The sequence below is a fragment of the Aedes aegypti genome, chromosome 2 (genome assembly GCF_002204515.2).
Source record: "Aedes aegypti strain LVP_AGWG chromosome 2, AaegL5.0 Primary Assembly, whole genome shotgun sequence".
NCBI classification, from domain to species: Eukaryota; Metazoa; Arthropoda; class Insecta; order Diptera; family Culicidae; genus Aedes; species Aedes aegypti.
The window spans coordinates 48437017-48457880 of record NC_035108.1 but is presented as its reverse complement, the minus strand read 5'-3'; the positions used below and the strand labels follow the sequence as shown (position 1 = coordinate 48457880).

The window sequence follows — 20864 nt, the reverse complement described above, 5'->3', positions numbered from 1 at the left end:
ATGACATTTGGACATGACCTCAGAAAATCCGGAACATCTCCGGTGTCCAGTGGCCAATATGCATGGCCAAGGAAGTTCCTAAAACTGGACCAAATTTGCCGTCGACTGCTTCCAGATGCATCCAATTTCATTCATTTTTCATAAAGTTATAAGCATTTGAATTTGGGCAAAATTTTGCCTATCTCAATCATTTTGCCTATCCCCTGTAAATATGTTATTTGGCGTTTTTATTGTTTCAGAAGGGATTATTCACATATTAGGGAGCCGGATCCTATTCTTGGCACTTTTGAATCACTTCGGCAGTGGGGGATTTTTAAAAGCTACAAAGCTCATATTTGGCCACAATATGCGTCGTTTTGAAACGTTTCTTATAGCAAAGTTTCAGACAATTCGGCCGAGAAAACCCCCCCATGCCAAAGTGAATCATGGCTGTTCCCAAGTTGCTCTGCACCCTACGTACCTTTTTTTATTTTTTTTAAACTTTTTTTTGGAAATGCAATCAAATTTTACTGAAAACACTAATTTTGTTTGTATTTGTCCGAGTTTGTTCAAAATGCGTAATGAAGAATGGATAAATATGTTTTAAATAAACTTTGTATGAAAAATATCGTCAAAATATATGTAAAATATTGCATTATTTGAAGAGCTGTAACTTGAAAATCAGCAAATTTATGCAAAAAAATTAAACTTTGTTTTGTAAGATCTAAGGATGCTGCTTGATGTACAATATTAGAAATGGCGGCGACATGGTGCGACAAGAGTTGTTTTTTCGTGTTCGAAATCATCAAAATTATTAAAATGACTAGTGGTCCCGGCAAACTTCGTCTTGCCATCAAGTAGGCTATTGAAAATGCCATGAAACATCCCATACAAAATGACATATTAATTCGCTCCCGTGTAACCGAATTTTCCGAAAACATTCCTAAACTTTTTCTTCACACGAACACGACAAAACCCTTAAAGAAGACAACAGTATGACATTGTACAAATCGGTTGCCCCGTTCTCAAGCCATTTCGTGACATACAAACACCACTCCATTTCTATTTTTAAAGATTGAATAATACTAAAACTTCAACCAAATATTTTTTTTCCATTTTCATGCTCGATAAAAGTATTGAACTATAAGGTTCCAGATAGTGTGTAACTTTGGGGAAATACTGCATTCCTAAAACATGAATTTTGTACTTTATTTTAAAATAACATTTTTAATTTTTTTGACTTCAGACAATTTCAAAGCGTCACAAAAGTCAAAGAAATTTAAATTTCAGATCAATATCAATCCTTAATGATATATACATGAGATATATTTCAAAATGATAAAAAAAACATAAAAATCTCAAAATAGTTTTTGGTAATTTTGGCCGCTACTTTATTTGGAGCCGGACCATTGTGCACGGAGAAAAAATTTGCAATCATATTTGCTGGTAGATCAATCATATTTGTCATTGAATTTCAGTCAACCATACATTAAAATTGATTCAACAATATCTATGGTTGGTTTAACTATTTGGTATGATTGGTTCAACTACACAAAATAATTGCATCAACCATAGATATGATTGACTCAATATTAATACACAATCATGACAATGGTATTATTGTTGATGTTGTGTTGTCAAACCCGGCATGAATCTTCTTTATCGACATTACAAAAATGCGACAAAATGAAAAAAAATATATGGGAGCAGGAATTCAAACCACTATCTTGAGAGTGAGACGTACATCTACTCCAACATCGCTTGTTGATGAACAGCGGTTTTTGCGGTACAGCTCATAACGTTTCAAGGTAATAATGTGCAGATAGCTGATTCAACAATAATATAATTGAATTATTCATGTGATGGAAGACAGAAACAAAAGTAAAAATGATTGGGCAAACCATACTGTCAGTTTAGAAGTACCGATAATATACTTGTAACAATTGTATCCAGGCATGTTAAAACAACTATCGGAAAAGTTATGTCAATCGTGCAAGAATTTTCTGCGTGTGGGACCATAATGGTTTTGCTTGGAAAAAGTTTGAAAATTTGATCGGGTCTGTATGAAACCCTAATTGAAATTAAGGATATATCGAGGAGAGAGTCCTCCAATAATAACTCCAAAATTTCTGCAACCGCCCTGCAAAAAGTGTGTTGATGTATTCAATGTTTGCGTCAAAAATAGTAAGATATTATCCGCAAGATTTCCAAATACCTTAAATAGAAGATTTAGAAAATACATCGACATTCAAAATGTCGAACTATTCATAGGTTATTTATGGAAATGTAGAAAATGAAAGTATATTAAAATTGTATAAAACAGAATAAGGGTTCAAGCCGACACTTGTAGTGACGAACCATCCAAAGTTTGTTTGGAAAATATAAAAACTTAACGTTGCTTCAATATAAATGGATAATCATGAGCATGAAACGAGCTCACCAGTTGATAATCCATCCTCGACTGAACACGCACTCGCATAAGGTGAACCGGACACCATTGATCTTGATTCCATCGTTCGCTCCACAGGAACAGGGAACCTTGATCGTAAATTTTAGCGTTTTACATTAATCAAACAAAAAAATATTGCCGTTTGCATCACACCGAAGCATAAATAGCCTTTAGAAAAAAATTTAATGCTAGCAAACATAGCAAAAATTAGAAATAACTAGTCTTGTGTTTTATATTTATCAGCATCTTTGAAAAAAGTGCTCCGCTGATTAAGGTTTTACTAACACTTGTTTTGAATTCAATATTTTTCACTTTTTCAGCCATTAAAAAAGGTTCTCAGGTTGCGAGCAATCGATCGAATTTTCATTTAAGACTACTGTTTTTTTCTCAAGATTTGTGCATTTGAAAATTTAGGGGAGGTTTCAATCCCTCTTCACCTTACGATGTTTTAGACATGGATGACTAAACGCAGTTTTCAGGAGTTTTATACACACGGTGTCAAAAAATTTCGATCATTATCGAACTTTCATGTACCTTAGATATTGATTACGAAATTTCAGCATTTGGACAATGATTTTGTATTTGGAAGATTGAAAATGTTCTGTCAGCGAATGTATTCCCAACCATTTTGTTTGTGAAATGTTTTTAGCTGCAAAATTGTGTTTTCTTAAATTTAGTATGGATAACAACCCTTAAAGTTGATATAAACCTATTTTCCTTTAAAAAATATTTGGAATCTCTGGGGTGTGAAAGAATTGCGGGTACCGTGGTGAATCGAAATCCGGACAGTACCAATATCCGGACACTTCGGTGAAATTAATTGAAAAAACGAAAAATATAGTATTATTATGTTTAATTTTACTCATAACTTCTAGTTACAAGAGTTCCAAACATATTACTATCAGTTATAATCTAGTTACCATTGCCAGATAATTATTAAATAATAAAAAAGCAAAAAGCTGCTAAAGCTAGACGTCAATTTCTTGAAGGGAAAGTTTTTGTGATTGTAGCATCGCCGAGCCCCACCACAAGTTTCAACTGGCGATAATATGTGCAAAATTATAATATTTACGAAGTGTTTCGGAGTAATTGTGTACAAAACGGTTGTTTAACAATTCGGAAACGCGGCAGTGATGGATTATAGTGTAAACATGCATTTTAAAGCGTGAACAGAAGCTGTCCGGGAAACTGTGCTAGTGTCATTAAATCTGGACACCATAGTAAAGTCCTGTTATTTTTTATGTAAAAGAATATTTGTAAGTGAGATTTAAGAAATAGGGTAATATTATCATAAAGAAGTGTTTCAAGTGCTCAGAATACCTTTGTTGCGGAAAAAAACTCCAATTTTTGCTGTAGTTTGAACAGCAAGGAGTTGATTCTGGATCTTGGCTGCAGTTGAGGTAAACTATGTGTTAATGTGCATAATTTGCACTTTTCCAAGCAGCATAGACCATATATTAGTACGAAAATGTTATTGATGTTGTAATCAATTCAATGAAGGTATTCTTGAATCATTTTTTAACGATAAATTTGTATCACAGCATGAATGTCCGGATTTTGATTCCAAAGTGTCCGGATTTGAAAACAAAGCTTGCTTCAGGTGTCCGGATTTAAGGACACGACAAGCCTTTTTATTTCAATGTTTTTCGTAACATAATAGTTATTTTAACCATTAAATTGTTTGGTACTTCAAAGATTTAGTTTAAAACTGTTGTTAACAAAAGGTGACTTCATTCAAATCCAAATGAGACATACTGAAATTGAAGTTTAATCAATTGCCTTTGCTTAAGCGTCCGGGTATTGATGCAGCACGGTATACTCATTTTTTAAATTGAAAAAAAAATATGAAGTACATGCAACTTCGATATTAATCGATATTTTGATACCATTGGGAATTGGGAATGTTTCACATGTTTCATCAAAATTATGAATACATAATTCCATGATGGTTAACCCATTAAAACCCGTCAATATAAGCAAGTCTGCCGTTTTTCAAGTCACAAATTTTGAAATATTTGATGATAGATCAAATGTAATTAAAATTAGATGCCTAAAATTTGACAGTCGTCGCCCACAAATTACGTAACGCTGCTGGAAGGGAGAGAGTGTTACACAAAAAGCGTTATTAATGCATAGATGGGGATCCAGCGTTACGTAACAAATGGACGCTGTCGAATAAAACCAAACTTAACGAAAGATTGGCCAACATCAATCTTACTTCACGACTTTCGTAGGAAATTATAGGGTTGATTTAAAATTCCCTTGCTCTATGAAATAGGAGAAATCTTCCAATAAATTACCAGTACAGTAGCTTGAATGGGTGGGCTTAGTCTCAAACATAAGCCACACTCTTCGATTGCCAAGCATTTTTTTTATATTGCTTCATGAATTTGATACTCTTCTGGAACCAAAATCGCCGAGTACTCTACAACAAGTTTTGCATTGAAAACCACATGGAAACGCTTCATTAGTTTTTCGAGAAATAAAATACTTCAAGGATTTCTCAAGAAATGTGCAAAGATAGCATAGAACACTTGCCTATGAATTCCAATAATGACTCTTTCAAAAATTTCTCAAGACCTTGAGACATTTTCTTTTGAATTCCACTAGAAATTACACTTGGAATTACTCTAGGGATTATTATTATGAAATACTTCTATCAAATAGCTAAAATTTGTCTGGAAATTCAAATAATAACTTCTTCTAGTATAGATTTAGGAACTCCTTCTATAAATCAACAGCAATTTTCACAGAAGCTTTTCTTGAAATTCCTCTGACAAGGGATCTACTACCTGAAAAAACCTGGGAAGTCTGGAATTCTCAGGGAATTTCGGCCACAATCAGGGAAATTATTTTGAACTAGTATTACATAGCAGAATATGTCCTTTTTATGACATGAAATCTTTTCAATCGAAAAACACTGTACCTTGTCACACGATTTTATTTCTTCTTTATACTCCATTACAAATAACAATGTAACCTGTAGAAAATCAATATTGTTTGTCGTAACTTTTGTCGAATTGTGTGTTGTGAAGTTATTTTTGCGTTAAAGAATGTGTTTTGCTTTGAAAATAATGTAAAATTCAATATCATGGAGTGTTATTGACAAACATCCCTAAACTTCTAGTTTTAAACGAGGATTTGAATATGGTATCTACCTGAAAGTTGGTGAGGTTACTTAAAATATATCCCCGAACCAGATTTTATTTTCGAAACTCGTTCCAATTACCTCATATGGCTGAAACAATCATTTTTCTGTAGGATATCAGAAAATTCCTTAAGGAATTGCCTACATTCAGGCGTTTTGGGTGCCATTCTTCATATTCAAGTATTCATTATTTCTATAAATATTGCATTGTTAAGAATTTAGCAAGCATATTCAGATTCAGGGAGCTCAAATTCATTTATTTAGAGTCGTTTCAAAATCTAACAATCGACAAGTGAAGAATATTAGAATAATAAGTGTGAATCGTAATTATTTTCTTGCATTTAGTTGTCTGGCATTTTCAAAATTATAGAAAACATACAAGAAAAACCGTAAAAATTATCAATTTTACCCGAAATTACGGTACTTTTATTTTATAGACATAAAATTTGTTTAAACAATGAAGAAGAACTTAAGGTAGCCAAGTTTTTAATGGCAAGTACAGTTCTCCGATCCAGTAAGTTCTTGTTTATTAGTATATGAAACACGGTTGAGAAATATCTACCCTTTTTACAAATTTGTTCTCGCCTATTCTACAAAAATAATGAACTTTGTAGGAATAGATCATAAATTACAAGAATGTCTCTATTTTAACCAATATGGTCTTTAAAGTTACTTTTTTGCCCTAATCTGCTCGCAATTAATCCTGATGCATGAAACCTTTAAAGACTATTCCACAAGTTCTTAAAGATATACTTTCCAAATCTCCATTCTTCATAACTTTATTTAAGATCCCATACTAGTTAATATTACATCAATTATTACAGTTATTGCTCCGGTCATTCATATATACATTTCTGCAGAGATTCTGTCACAATTTCTTTTAAAAATCTTGTGGGACATTATTCCGAGATTAAAATGTTCATCTTATTTTTTCATTTATCTTAGCTATTTTTCGAGAATGTTTAGAAAGTATGCCATCAAGAACCCAAGAGTTCTTTCAGAGATCATCATAGGAATTCATCAAGCCATACTTTGAACTTACACAAGTTTCACCAGAGAAAAGAAGGATTTTCATTAGAAATTCCACGCTGATTTTTTCAAAAACATTCTTTAGAAAAATCTGAAAAATTAAATTTGCATTTCCGTGGAGGCATCCGTTGATAAATGATCGAAAAAATTCTTTGAAGACTTCCTTGGGAAATCAAAAATTGGAGGAATGTCTGAAAATTTTTTGAATTCTTGAAGATGCTTTAATAAAAATTATCGTTTAGTTGTTTTTCAAGACTTGTAATGGATTCTTAAGAAAATCTTTGTATGATCTTTGGCACAAGTTTGATATTTAGATTAACTCCAAGAAATTTATCATGACTCGATTTTATATGAATATGATTATTTATTGAGTTTCTGTACATACCCCCATTTATTGCTACGCTCACGCGTCCAGTGCTGCGTCCGTTGCAAGGTGGCACCAGATGAAACCGAAAAAAAAACGCATTCGACAGACGCGCGCTGTAATAATAATGGTGCAATTGTCTTTCGCTCCCGCTCTTCGAACGGCGGAGATCGCAAATGACGAGCTGAGGCGGCGAACAGCAGTTTGGTCATTTCCTCCGGTTGGTTGAAGTTTTTTCGGGGTGCCGAAATGTTCGAAAAGTGGGTGGACACGGATGTGGGAAAATGATTCGATGGGACTTTCTCTCGAAAATTGGCTGGTTGTTAAACTTATATCCGCGGATGCTGTAATAGGCCATTATGCAATGGCATAAATGCCTATTGGACATAAACAACCTGCCGTGTGGAGTGGAGTAATGCTGACCATTAGAGGTATGGTAGCGAAGGGCCTACTTTTTTTTTCAAGAGATGAAACCGAAAAAAAACTCTTTGGGAGCTTCGGCTTTTAGCCTTTTAAATCGATGGATTAATTAACCGGGAGCTTACTTTTAACTTCACACCAGTGCATCATAAATTCGGAGGAGAATCTACTTCCTGTTTGCAGCTATTAGTTCATTCTACTTCTTCTTTCTGGCAATACATCCCTACTGAAATAGAGCCTACTTTTCAGCTTAGAGTTCTATCCGCACTTCCACAGTCGTTTTGAAAGCTTTTTCCGACTATTTTTTGCATTTTTATATCGCAAAGCCCAAAAGGCCGTAGCGGAAAATGCGCAGATATTCAGCATCACCAAGCTGAGGGTCATGGGTTTGAATCCCACCGATCGAGGATCTTTTCGGGTTGGAAATTTTCTTGACTTTCCGGGGCATATTGTATCTTCGTACCTGCCACACAATATACAAATGGCGAAAAAGTCAATTGGCAAAGAAAGCTCTTAGTTAATAACTGTGACCACAAAGCTGAGAAGTAAGCTATGTTCCGTTTGGACGTAACGCCAAAAAGAAGAAGAAGAAGTCAGCTGATAGCCAAGAGGTAATATTTACAATTATTAAGCAGATCGTCTTACCATTGTCTGGTATGGTCAAGATCTTATCAATTAATGATACCAAAAAATGAAAAATAAGAAAAAGCCGTGTATTAAAATACAAAACTAAGAAAAGTACTTTCTCCGTTTAAAGATTGCTAGACAAATAATTGACTTTTGTCAATATATTACATACAAAGATATCGACCGTGATAATTTTATTGTGAATTTGTTTATTGGCATATCGGTCCATTTTGCTCAAAGTAAGAGGGAGCATGGAGAAGAAAGCAATGAATACTAGATGGATAGGTACCGTAAGGGAACGGCGAGAGAAATTGGATTAGATGTTGAAGAGGGCATACCATATTAAACAGTATTACTTGAAACGTCACTTGCTTGTGGCTAACATCCCCTATGGGAACGGCTTGGGTGTGTTTTGAGAATGGTAGTGTCATTCTCAAAACACACCCAAGCCGTTCCCATAGGGGACGTTAGCCACAAGGAAGTGACGTTTCAAGTAATACTGTTTAATATGGTATGCCCTCTTCAACATCTAATCCAATTTCTCTCGCCGTTCCCTTACGGTACCTATCCATCTAGTATTCATTGCTTTCTTCTCCATGCTCCCTCTTACTTCGAGCAAAATGGAGCGATATGCCGATAAACAAATTTGTCAATATATATTGACAGATACAAGAAAGAAATTAGAAATGTCATGGAACATATACGTGACCGAAATTAGTTTTAGAGAAAACAAGAAAGCAGAATTTTGGAAAACAAGAAAAGAGATACATTTCAATATACATGGAAAGTTGTAACCCAAATCGATTGCGACCGAGCCCTATATAGATCACCACATGCAGGAAAAACGCTGACCTCGACCGTTTTATAGATGGATTACTTTCTTTCTCGCAAATATCACATCCCAAATTGCCGTGTCAGCCGGGAAGCATTTCACTTTCAACCCGTCAATGGACCACTATTTTCTGGTGAAATTTCATCCCGTTTTCTCTCTCCCGTCCCGCCAATGGAACCAATGCTCAATGGAACAGTTTAACAGAAGCTGCAATAACAGGATACCGTACGGGGTGCTGTTCTCCATCTCGCCATTCAAATTCATCTCGCACGCCATCTTCGGATCGTCGCATCCGAAGCCCCCCAAGTGATCCATTCACTGCAGTGGCGAACCCGCAGAGCGGGTTTTTTTTTGGCAAGGCACCCCAGTGGACAGTGACGGACGAAAGAAATGTGACTTTGCGACGATCACTTGAAAGTTATTAGCATAGCATGGAATGACTGTACATGTCAATGGTTGCGACTCCGTGATATTGATTTTGTATAATTCAATCAAGAATACATTACAGCATGTTAAATCGACAAAATGTATAATTGAATGAATTATAATTAATAATGTATGATTGACTGGACGGTTCGTTTACTCCATGTATTTCAAATAATTAAGCCATAACCTAAGTCAATGTTTTACATTTGTCCATCACTGTAGCTTCCTCACGTGTATCAAAACAAAATTCCAAAAACACCGAAGCTCATCTCACCTCTGTTCCTCTTTTATCGGCCAAGGAAAAGGCCTTCCCCGTATCCATTGGATACATAGAAAACCCGTCGATACCCCAAGGCTACCCGAGGTGATTGTGGAGCAAATTGGTCTTGTTCCATTTTTTCGGTGCAGCAAACGATCGGCCTTTCGACTCTCTCTGATCCACTTTCTGCACGGGGAGCTGGTTTCTTCTTCCTGTGCAGTATTCACATCTTCCGAACCAACAGCATATGTGATTATTGCGAACATCATCATCCGTATCGTAATTGATCGCTCGGTGAGCAGTCACACATCGTATCGGTAATTATATGAAGAGGAATAGGTACCGAGGAGAGTAGTGTCTCTGTATAGTTTTCAGGTTTTACTCTTCTCAGTTGAGCCGTACTGTTCACAAGGTACCTAATAAAATCATAACATCGACAGACTGATGGAATCGGCTCAAGCGGAAGTAAGAAAGTGAAATGGAAAAAAATCGTATGATTTTTCAAAAAGTGCCTATCGTCAAATGTCATTATTTTGTGTACATTTTGTAACACTATAGCTACCTTTCAATGGATACATGGAATTCAACAAATTCGAATCTATTCATTAGTAACTAATGGTAAAAATTAATAAGACAAAAAATCTATCATTGCTAAGTAGGATCTTTTTGGAAAAATGACTTATCTTAGTCTTTAGGGCTGGAATAAGTGGCGACTGCCAACTAGTCGGTAGCAAAATTAAAACAACAACTCATCCATCGACAACCACGATTGCTGCTGGTTGTGGTAGGCCATGATGGTGACTTGAATACGGTCTGTGGTTATGAGGCGGTGAAGACACATACCAATTTGTAGCGATTTATGTAGGGGAAGGCGGGGTAAGAGCGCCCGCCGGGGTAAGACGGACCACCTCCAGTTTGGCATGAAAATGGCGGTTTTCTTGAAAGTTCACCAAGCACTTTGCATAAACACAAGATTTTTGACATTCCAAAGCATTTAGGGTGATACTAACATTATTTTTTCAATGACAAATATCATAAACAAAGTTTTTGCTCGTAGATATTGAATTTGATTTAATTTCAACAGATGCTTACTTAAGGATTTCGTAAGGAATTTGTTGTCAAAACATAACAAATTACCCGTCCATGCTTTAACATAAATGTTAAATATGCTTCAGTGAAGTGAAATATGAATTGTAAATATTAAGCTTTGAAATAAGGCCCTTCTTGTGAAAATTGCGCAAGCGGGGTAAATCCGACCACTGTTGATGGGGTAAGACCACCACCTAAAAAATGTCTAAACCATTTTTGAAGTTTTAACTACGTTGTACATTACTATTCAAGTAAAATAAAATCAATTTTGTTAAAAATACAAACCAAATCCGCATATTTTTTCAAAATATGGGTGTCTTAAGGTAATGATAAGTATATATCTAAGTTTCTTGAACTAATTAACCCTAAAAATGATTCAATATCCACGTTAATCAATGTAGAATTCATAAAACAATATACTTTTTTAAAATAACAGGGAACTGATATATTTTTTCGTAAAATTGTGAACGAAAATCGAGGTGGTCGCTTTTACCCCGTTGGTGAGCGGTTTTACCCCGTCGCTGAAAATATTCGTGATAAAAGATCACTTTTTCAAGCTTCAAAAAATAAATATTTTTTTTTTACAAATACGAAACCTTTGATATTTTTTGATCATGCCCAAGACTTCAAAAAACGAAATGCTGCGTCGAAAAAGAATTTATTGATTCTTGATTCTGATATGTGAATTAAATTGCTTAGGCGGGCGGTCTTACCCCGTCTTCCCCCTATAATAAGAGACAGTTTACCATAAGGTCGAAAGTTGTTTGTGATGATTTACAGTTGGAAGTGATATAATGGAATCGTATTCTTATGAAGAATAATTATAAAAATCATCTGGAATCACTATGTAGGCTTGAACCGTTTCGCCCAGGGATACTAATTTGATGTCAATAATTTCTTCGATAATACATTCTACTCCTCCTGAGTAGTAGTGGTATTTTCATGGACGTAGTTAGAGAGGGGCCAGGAGGTCTTGTTATTAATCTTGCCAGGTTTTGGTAAAGGATCTTTATTATATGTTGTGCTTTGCCTTTATATTACATAAACCTTGTTGCTTTTTGTTACACAAACCTGAAGGAGTCCAAGCTACACGGAGAAACAAGAATTTTCCAGTCAATCATATTTTTAATTGAATTTCAGTCAACCATACATTAAAATTGATTCAACAATATCTATGGTTGGTTTAACTATTTGGTATGATTGGTTCAACTACACAATATAGTTCAAATAACCATAGAAATGATCGACTCAATATTAGTATACAATCATAACAATGGTATTATTGTCGATGTTGTGTTGTAAAAAAAGGTACGAATCTTCTTCATCGACATTGCAAAAATGCGACAAAATATAAATAAATATAGAAGCAGGAATACAAACCACTATCTTGTGAGCGAGACCCCATCAACTTACATCTACTCCAACATCGCTTGTTGGTGAACTGCGTTTTTTTTTTTCAGTACAGCTCATAACGTTTCAAGGTAATAATGAGCAGAAAGCTAATTCAATAATATAATTGAATTATTCATGTGATGGAAGATATACACAAGAGCATAAGCTATTGGACAAACCATACTGTCAGTTTAGAAATACCGAAAATATGCTTGTAGCAATCGTATCCAGGCATGTTAAAACAACTATCGGAAAAGCAACATCAATCATGCAAGACTTTTTTCCGCACACGCTCTGACCGCTTGAGTACAATTAAGTGTCAAATCAAATGTTTTAACCAAAATTAAACATTCTCTACAACATTACACTAAACAAACAATCAAAAACTGTAATAAATAATTATTCTGTTTTGTGCGACAGCGCCACTAGCGTTCTACTTATTATATTTCTATTCGTACAACACAGTACACAGAGTCACACATCAACTCAAATTTGACTTATTTTGACTCAATTCGGCACTTCCGTGGGATAACCCAAATTTGGGTTAACTGGCATATACCTCTCAGTAATGTAGTTTTCGTTTGACAACAACGAAAAAAAAACAACTAATTTCAAAAAAGTTTCTACCCAGCGTTAGCTTTCGAAGTCTCCGTAGTGAGTTAAAACAACTTTAATTTAAGTAAACTCGAAAGAACCCAAATTTGACTTATTCCACGGACATTTGAAGCTGGGTCGGTGCCCCTCTCTCTGTTTTTGATTACAATGCAGTTACGAGAGAAGCAAAACAACCCAATGAGATGGTTTAGTGAGCATGTTAGATTATATAACTTCACTCAGTTTAGTGAGATAAATAACTGAAACAAATGTAAACCTGAAGTTACGAACACTAGGGTAATTTGGAGGGCCTAGAATACCCCAAACGTTCCTTGAATTAGCCTATTGATCCGTGACAAGGTTCAGTAAACTTGGTAAGTTATATATCTTTACTCAGTTTAGAAAGAAAAAATACTGGAATAAGTGTAGACCTGAAGTTCTGAACTCCAGGGTAATTTGGAGCACCTATAATATCCCAAACGTTCTTTGAAACAGCCTATTGATGCATGAGAAGGTTTAGTGAACAGGAAAGATTTTATAAATTCACTCAGTTTAGCGAGATAAATTTCTGGAATAAGTGTAGCCCTGAAGTTCTGAGCTCCAGGGTAATTTGGAGGGCCTGGAATACTCCAAACGTTCTTTAAAACATCCTATTGATACGTGCGAAAGTTCAGTGAACATGGTAGATTATATAACTTCACCCAGTTTAGCAAGAAATACTACTGGAATAAATGTAGACATGAAATTCAGATTTCCAGGGTAATTTGGAGAGCCTGGAATACCTCAAACGTTTCTTGAAGTAGCCTTTTGATCCGTGACAAGGTTCAATAAACATTGTAGATTATATAACTTCACTCAGTTTAGCGAGAATAACTACTGGAACAAGTGTAGACCTGAAGTTCTGAACTCCAGGGTAATTTGGAGGGCCTGGAATATCCCAAACGTTCCTTGAAATAGCTCTTGAGATTCTCAAAGGTTGGTAGATTCTATTTGAATTTGTAATGTTATTGTTTTCAACCCAAACAATTACTGTTACGATTGTAGATTTCAAAGAGTGTGCTTCAGGATAGTTTGGACGTCCTAGAACATCCCAAGACATAGCAAAGCAAGTGAAATAGTGTTTTCGTTAAAAGAGTAGTTCTGTATTATCTAGCCTGAACATCATTTATGTTCACAAACAGCATTTCACGCTTCGTATGTACTTATAATTCAATTTTCCAAACTTCAGGATGTTCAGGATGTTCTAGGTTGTCAATTAGGTCATAAAGGCATATACTTCATATTTTTCTCTGATAAAAGAGTATATTTGGGACAACTTTGCCGAAGACAGTATATACATTTGTTCATTGGTTCTTTTTTTACAGCCTTTTTTGTACTGCGGTCATATATGACCGCGCCGGCCCCAAAGGGTTAAACTATTTTTTATCAAGAAAAAATATTGTTTCATAAATTATTTGATTAATTTTCAACAGATTGGTAGCAAAATTAAAAAAAAAAACTTTCGATATTCTCTATAGAATTTTAATATAATCAGTTCCCTCAAGGAATATTGAAGGGTGGCTTCAGAACTTTTGCAAATCTCATGTTTAATCAAACAGTACTGTGGGACTTGTTCATACTTTCAAAACAACTTCGTCCTGATGGTCATCCATTCATTCTATGTCTACTTTTTATTAGCAAGTTGATTCCGGAATACCTTAGAAATGCTACTTTATTTTTCAAAAGATTAGTTTTTCCTCGACATTCCTCCAATACTGAGATATTTCACTGAAAGTTCAACTAAAAATTCTTCTGTGATTTTTTTTATTTTTTCCAAACATTGCATTCAGAGGCGTCGCGTGGCCTCATTGTCAACCTGTGCACTTCTAAATTAGTATCATTTTATTTTTTCATTATTAGGTATACCGCGGATTCTAAATATTTTTAATAAAAATGTGTGTTCAAATATAATTTTCTTCTAATTTTTCAGTTGATTGAAAACGTTTAAGATAACATATGCTATTCGGGTTGTTGAGTTTGATTTATCAATTAAACCAATAGTTTTTCTATTTTACCAATTTTTCATGATTATGGGCAAATTTTAAATTTGAACATAAAAATAATTCTAATTATGCGGGTCATGAGTAAGGATTTCAGCAGCACTGACGAATAGAATAACTGTTCAGTAACGATCAGTATTTTTTTTTTATTTCAATTCAACAATTAACACTTTCTAAGTACATCTTGAAGAAAAGTCAAAATGTGTTTTCACATTTCAGTTGTGAAAAATAAATAAATAAATAAGATACTTAAACATTATTTACATTTTTGATCATCATAGAAATTGAAAATAAATGTTTGAGCTATCAAACATACTTCAGATTTTATTATTTTCTTCTTGCTTTGTATGAAAAATATAGTAAAATTTGTATTTTGAAAATTGACCATACTTTTTTTTCTATCAAACTAATAAAACAAAAATATTTCAGGGTGTTTTTTTTTTTTTTTGAAGATTGTGATTACATAATAGTAGCATTCCTAACTATAGGTCGCTTTGTTTCTATTCGCCCTACTTCTTCTGTTTACCCCGTTTTAGGAAATCTTAAAAAAAAACAATATCGGTTTCATCGTGTAGGGTCCATAGTGGCAGTATGGTCCACCTAGGTAAAGGTTCTTGAAAAGCATAGAAACACAATATAATTTAATCGTTCCATACGCTTAATTTGTAGTTTGAAGTATCTTTTTTCATACCATAGTTGTGTTTTGTAAAAAAGATTACTTAGAATTTCGTTAAGATTTTTTTTTGAAAAACAATATTGTGTGTGTGATTTTACTTATCCTGCTTAGTGCACGCGGCATGAAATATGCTGACTTTTAAAACATACTACAAAGGTGAAGATGCTGGGGTTTACGAAAGACGCGACCGCTCTTGAGTTAGTTTTCTGGTTGTCATCTGATTGGCCACCGTAAGTACCACCGTGCTAATGCTGCATGTTATCAGCGCGTGTTTTAACCAGTGAACAACAAAAAGCAACAGTGTGAGTACTGAGTGCCAAGCCAACTAGCAAAAACTTCCTACCGCCAGCCGCCAGAAAAATCACGCTTGCACTTCACACCACAAGCGTGAGAGCAAGCAAAATGGATCTCTCTCGTGGACTGATTTCTCTCCTCTTGTCTCGCCATCCGCACGCTCGAACTGATCAAATTTGTTAATGTAGCAAAACTGTGCACCGGCCAGAGTGGACGCTTTGGCTACTAACACACTGGCATTTGTAGTTCAAAAAGCTTTCTACCACATATGCAGGATTGCGTGTACGATACAAGGCAGCGCGTTTCCCGATGAGAGTGCACGCGTTGGTTTCCATCGTCACAGCAGCAAAGTGTAGCATGGAACAAAATGTTGCGGAGCATACATCGCGCGAAGCGCGTTAGGAAAATTAGGTCTCAGATCGCATGAACCAGCTATTGCATTTCATTTGCTTAGCAAAAATTTAAAAATTGATAGGTGAAAATTATGTTGCAACCTATCAGGAATAGAAAAAACATGAAATGGGATAAATTTTGTTGGAAGAATTATTAAATTGAACTCCAAAAGCAGTCATATTGTAGGTGGTTTGGATGAGCGAGTTGCCACCTGTGCAGTGCACATGTTGCACATGCTAACGCGACGCCTCTGATTGCATTACAAATTCTTCTGCGAAGTTCATTTAAAGTCCTTAAGAAATGTTTCCACAAAACATCACAAATTGCGTAAAAAGAAATATTCTATGTTTTTTTTAAATTTGGCTTCAAATCCCCGGTTTATTCATGAATTGGAAAGAAAATTGTTTTTTTTTTTAAATGTCTCTTGCCTTCGAATCTTCAAAGGAAAATTGTTGAAATACCCCAGGAAAACTTTTGCTTCAAAAATTAGCACAACGGTAAAGGAATCTGAGAGACACGTGTTACAAAATATCTGAGATGGGGGAAAGGATTTATTAAGATATTCATAAAGAAATTTGTATTGATCTTTCTTATTTAGAAATAATTGTTTTACTAATTATTGTCAGAATCCATATTCCAGAGGCTTTCTGGTAGAATTCTAGAAAATCAGAAGTCAAGGAAACATAGATTTCAAGAATAATTTCTTAAAAAGATTTTGATGGTATCTTTAAAAAAAAGAATTTTTAAACGCATGGTTCCTAATTTCTGAATTTCCATCAAGAATCCTTCAAAAAATGTTCAAAGTAATGCACAACACATCTTTGGTAATGTTCTTTAAAATACCGGCAATATTTTCGCGTTAAACTTACAGTAGAAGTTACTACAAAATAATCAATAATAGGTTTTAAAACAGTTTGTTTCTTATTTCTAGAGGTAGGAAAAAATGTGTTCTTTCTACATCAATTTGTTCACTATATAGTATCATGAAACTTCAGAATTCATACAAAATTTTATCCGAGATTTTAGTTACAGATTCAGTAAAACATCCATCCGTTTTAACACTGATATGTTTCTATTATAGTACACAAATTATGAATTTTACTACAGGGATTTAGTTAATTTTTCCGAATTATATTCAAGCTGCAACTATTCAATAAATTACCAACAAAGTTATTTAAAACCTTTTTTTATGTGTTTCTCTAGAAATTTGATATGGAGCGATTTGTAGAGGAATTTGCAAAGCAATCCCTAAAAATATTAAGATGTTCATGGAGTAGTATTTAAACCAAAAAATGGAGTGCGGATAAATTTTTAAATGTTATTTATGAAAGAATCCTTATATTACCATTCGATAAAATGGAGTTATTTCTAGACCCTAAAATAATACTTGATGGAATTCCTGAAGTTTTTTTTTTTTTGAGAAGTCCAAGAATGAATTGCAAAATCTTAGTAAATCTGATGAAAAATTTCTTCAACAAAGTTCCTTAGTGATTTTTGGGAAATTTTCTTTAGGGATTGATTAATTGATGCGGTTTAATGAAAAAAAAATCTCTGGAAAATACTTAGATGAATATCTGGTATTTTTTCTGGTGAATTTTCGGGAAACAATAATATAAATCTCTTAGAAATCCCTGAACATATTAGTCGGGAAATTTTTGAGTCTTTTGGAGGAAGAGTTTTTGAAAGAACAGTTTAACGTATTCCGCTAAAAGTTTCTTAGTTAGGCATCATTGAAAAAAACAAATCGAGAGATTTTTGAAGACATGAGGGATGCTGCTCCTTGATTTTAGAGATATCTAAAAAATAGTAATCTGTGAAAAAATGCAGATAGATCTGGAATTTCTTTGAGAAATCATGAAAAATATTTTCCCAAATGAATTCGTTTTAGTTCTCATGAAATATTTTTTTGTGGAATATTACTAGGAATACTTAGAGTAACACCTAGAAGATTTTTTTTGCGGGAAGTCTAGATAATTTGTTCAATGATTTTTCAAACAAACATGTAGAAAAATATTGAGAAGAATTTCAAAGCAAACTGTGCTGAAGATTTTGTGAAATGAATCCTTGTTTGGTGACCCTAAAGACATTTTTGGTGAGACTCCTAGAATTCTTGGTACTATTTTTTGGAGAAATCCTCTGTACATAATTCCTGAAAATCCTAAACAAATTATTAATCAACAACTGAAGGAAACTTTAAGCAAACAATTGGAATTCATGTGTAATAAGTATGTAGAGGGCCTGCCAGGAGAAATGATGAAAAAATATCTAATGCATCCTCTGGTGGAATTCTTTAAGAGATTTTTTAACCCGTAGGCTACGGGGCTGACAACCAAAATTCAAATTGCTCGTGTTTGAGCATAACTCCATATTTTTCAGTGAAATTTTGAGGATTTCTTCACTAATAGTTGTAGTTTCATGAGTGAAGGGAAAGTATAGATTCAGAGTATTGTGGACAAAACTATTCCAGAACATCTCTGGGTCAGGTAGGTTAAAAATTACATAAACTTCCTTGTAGAACTCATTAATCATTTGGAAACGAAATTTTTTCATACAAACAGTAAAAAGACCCGTTAGTTGTAATAAATTACGATGCAGCAGGATATTAAGAAAAAATAAAATTAACCTAGAATAATGCTAAGGCCTCCAAAACATTCTGAAGTTTTGGCTATAATCTACACAGGTTCATAAATTATTTCAAGCGAGTGATGTCCACGTTTAGTGGTTTACAGCACTCATTTAGCCTTAACAGACGTGTTCACAAATTTTGACAAGATATTGGATATTGGAAGTCATCCAAATCAACCTGGAGTTCAGGTCATTTTTATCTATTAAATCTACTACACTTTATACTTACCCAATTCCCTTGAAACTTTCTCGTTCCTATCCATAAAGCTTCATATGACTCGGAAAGTGTACTGCTATGAATATTGATAATCTGGAGGTCTTCAGAATATACTGGAGTTGTTTCCGAGTCATATAAAGCTTTATGGATAGGAACGAGAAGGTTTCATGGGAATTTATTGAGTATAATCTGTAGTAGATTTGATTTATCAAAAAGACTTGAACTCCAGGTTGATTCGGATGACTTCGAATATCCAATATCTTGTCAAAATTTGTAAACACGTTTGAAACAATTTTTGTTAACGCTAACGGAGATTTGCAATCAAGTATGCCTATATTGAAAACATTTTGTTTGAATAATAAGTCAAGCTGTATATAGAAATTGATCCCACAACTTCAGTATGTTTTGAAGACCTTAAGATGTTCAATATTCATAGCAGTACACTTTCCGAGTCATATGAAGCTTTATGGATAGGAACGAGAAAGTTTCACGGGAATTGGGTGAGTATAAACTGCAGTAGATTTGATAGATCAAAATGACCTGAACTCCTGGTTGATTTGGATGACTTCCAATATCCAATATCTTATCAAAATTTGTGTACACGTCTGTTAAGATTAAATGAGTACTGTAAACCACTAAACGTAGATATCACTCGCTTAAAATAATTTATGAGCTGTGTAGATTATGGTCAAAACTTCAGAATGTTTTAGAGGCCTTAGCATTATTCTAGGTTAATTTTATTTTTTCTTAATATTCTGCTGCATCGTAACTTATTACAAATAACGGGTCTATTCACTTTTTATATGAAAAAAAAATCGTTTCCAAATGATAAATGAGTTCTAAAAGGAAGTTTATGTAATTTTTACCCTACCTGACCCAGAGATGTTCTGGAATGACTTTGTCCACAATACTCTGAATCTATACTTTCCCCTGACAAATGAAACTACAACTATTAGTGAAGCAATCCTCAAAATTTCACTGAAAATATGGAGTTATGCTCAAATACGAGCAATTTGAATTTTGGTTGTCAGCCCCGTAGCCTACGGATTAAGCAATTCGATAGAGATTCTTCGAGAAATTTTCTGGTACGATCAAAAACTCTGGGAATGATTTTCTGCGGATATCTCAGGACGAACTCCATAAAAACAGGTGAAGCAGTTCTTGAAAAAAGCACTGAAATGTATGAAAATAAATCATTTTTTCATGATTCCCGTAGGAATTCTAAGAGGAATCTCTTCTAAGCACATTTAACCATGTCTGGAAAAAAAAATCGGGAAACAATCATAGAGGATATTCCTTGTGATTTGTTTTTGTTATAATTCTTGAAGGATTTTTGGCTGGATTACAAAAAAGGATTAATTTGTGTATTTTAATTCACGAATATCACTGATGTGTCGCGAAATTAGACAAAATAACAAATAATTAAAATTAATACAAATCTGTTACAATTGCGATATTTGTGAATATCGTGATTATTGCGACCGACATTACATCTTTAAAACAAGTATATGCTAAAACCTGAAAATTGAATGATACCATCGCGACTGAATTGAACAAAATGCTTTAAAATACTCAATTTGATTTTCGTAACGTTACATGAACAAACAATTTTCAATCAGATATTCATATTTGATATTCAGTCTTTGCGGACAAGGAGCAACTGCTTTCAGAAAAGTACATGAGCTTCACTATCGGTTAACAAAAAACTTTTAGAATTAGCTAGAAGGCTCAATCTCCAAGGCTCAGTTTACAGTATCTTTTCAGAAAGCTGTTACAGTTTGTTGTATATTAACTCTTGAAGACTGTCGAAGTTTTTGATATAATCTTAATGGTTTTCATTAGTGAATAGAACGATTTTTATTAAAACTGGAATTCATTATTGACTATTAAATAACATAATCTTATTTAATAATACCGTTCAAATTCAGGAACTCTACTTTGTATTCCTACAGAGATCCTAGTAAAAGTGTATTATCAATAGTATGATTATAATGATGCATGCGTTACATCTA

The 20864-nt window shown here is 34.1% G+C and overlaps 1 protein-coding gene across 2 annotated transcripts in view; it reads left to right on the top strand.

Moving 5' to 3' along the window:
• The window catches only part of LOC5570478, a 427994-nt gene that overhangs the window by 206110 nt on the left and 201020 nt on the right, over window positions 1–20864 (top strand). The window lies entirely within an intron of this gene.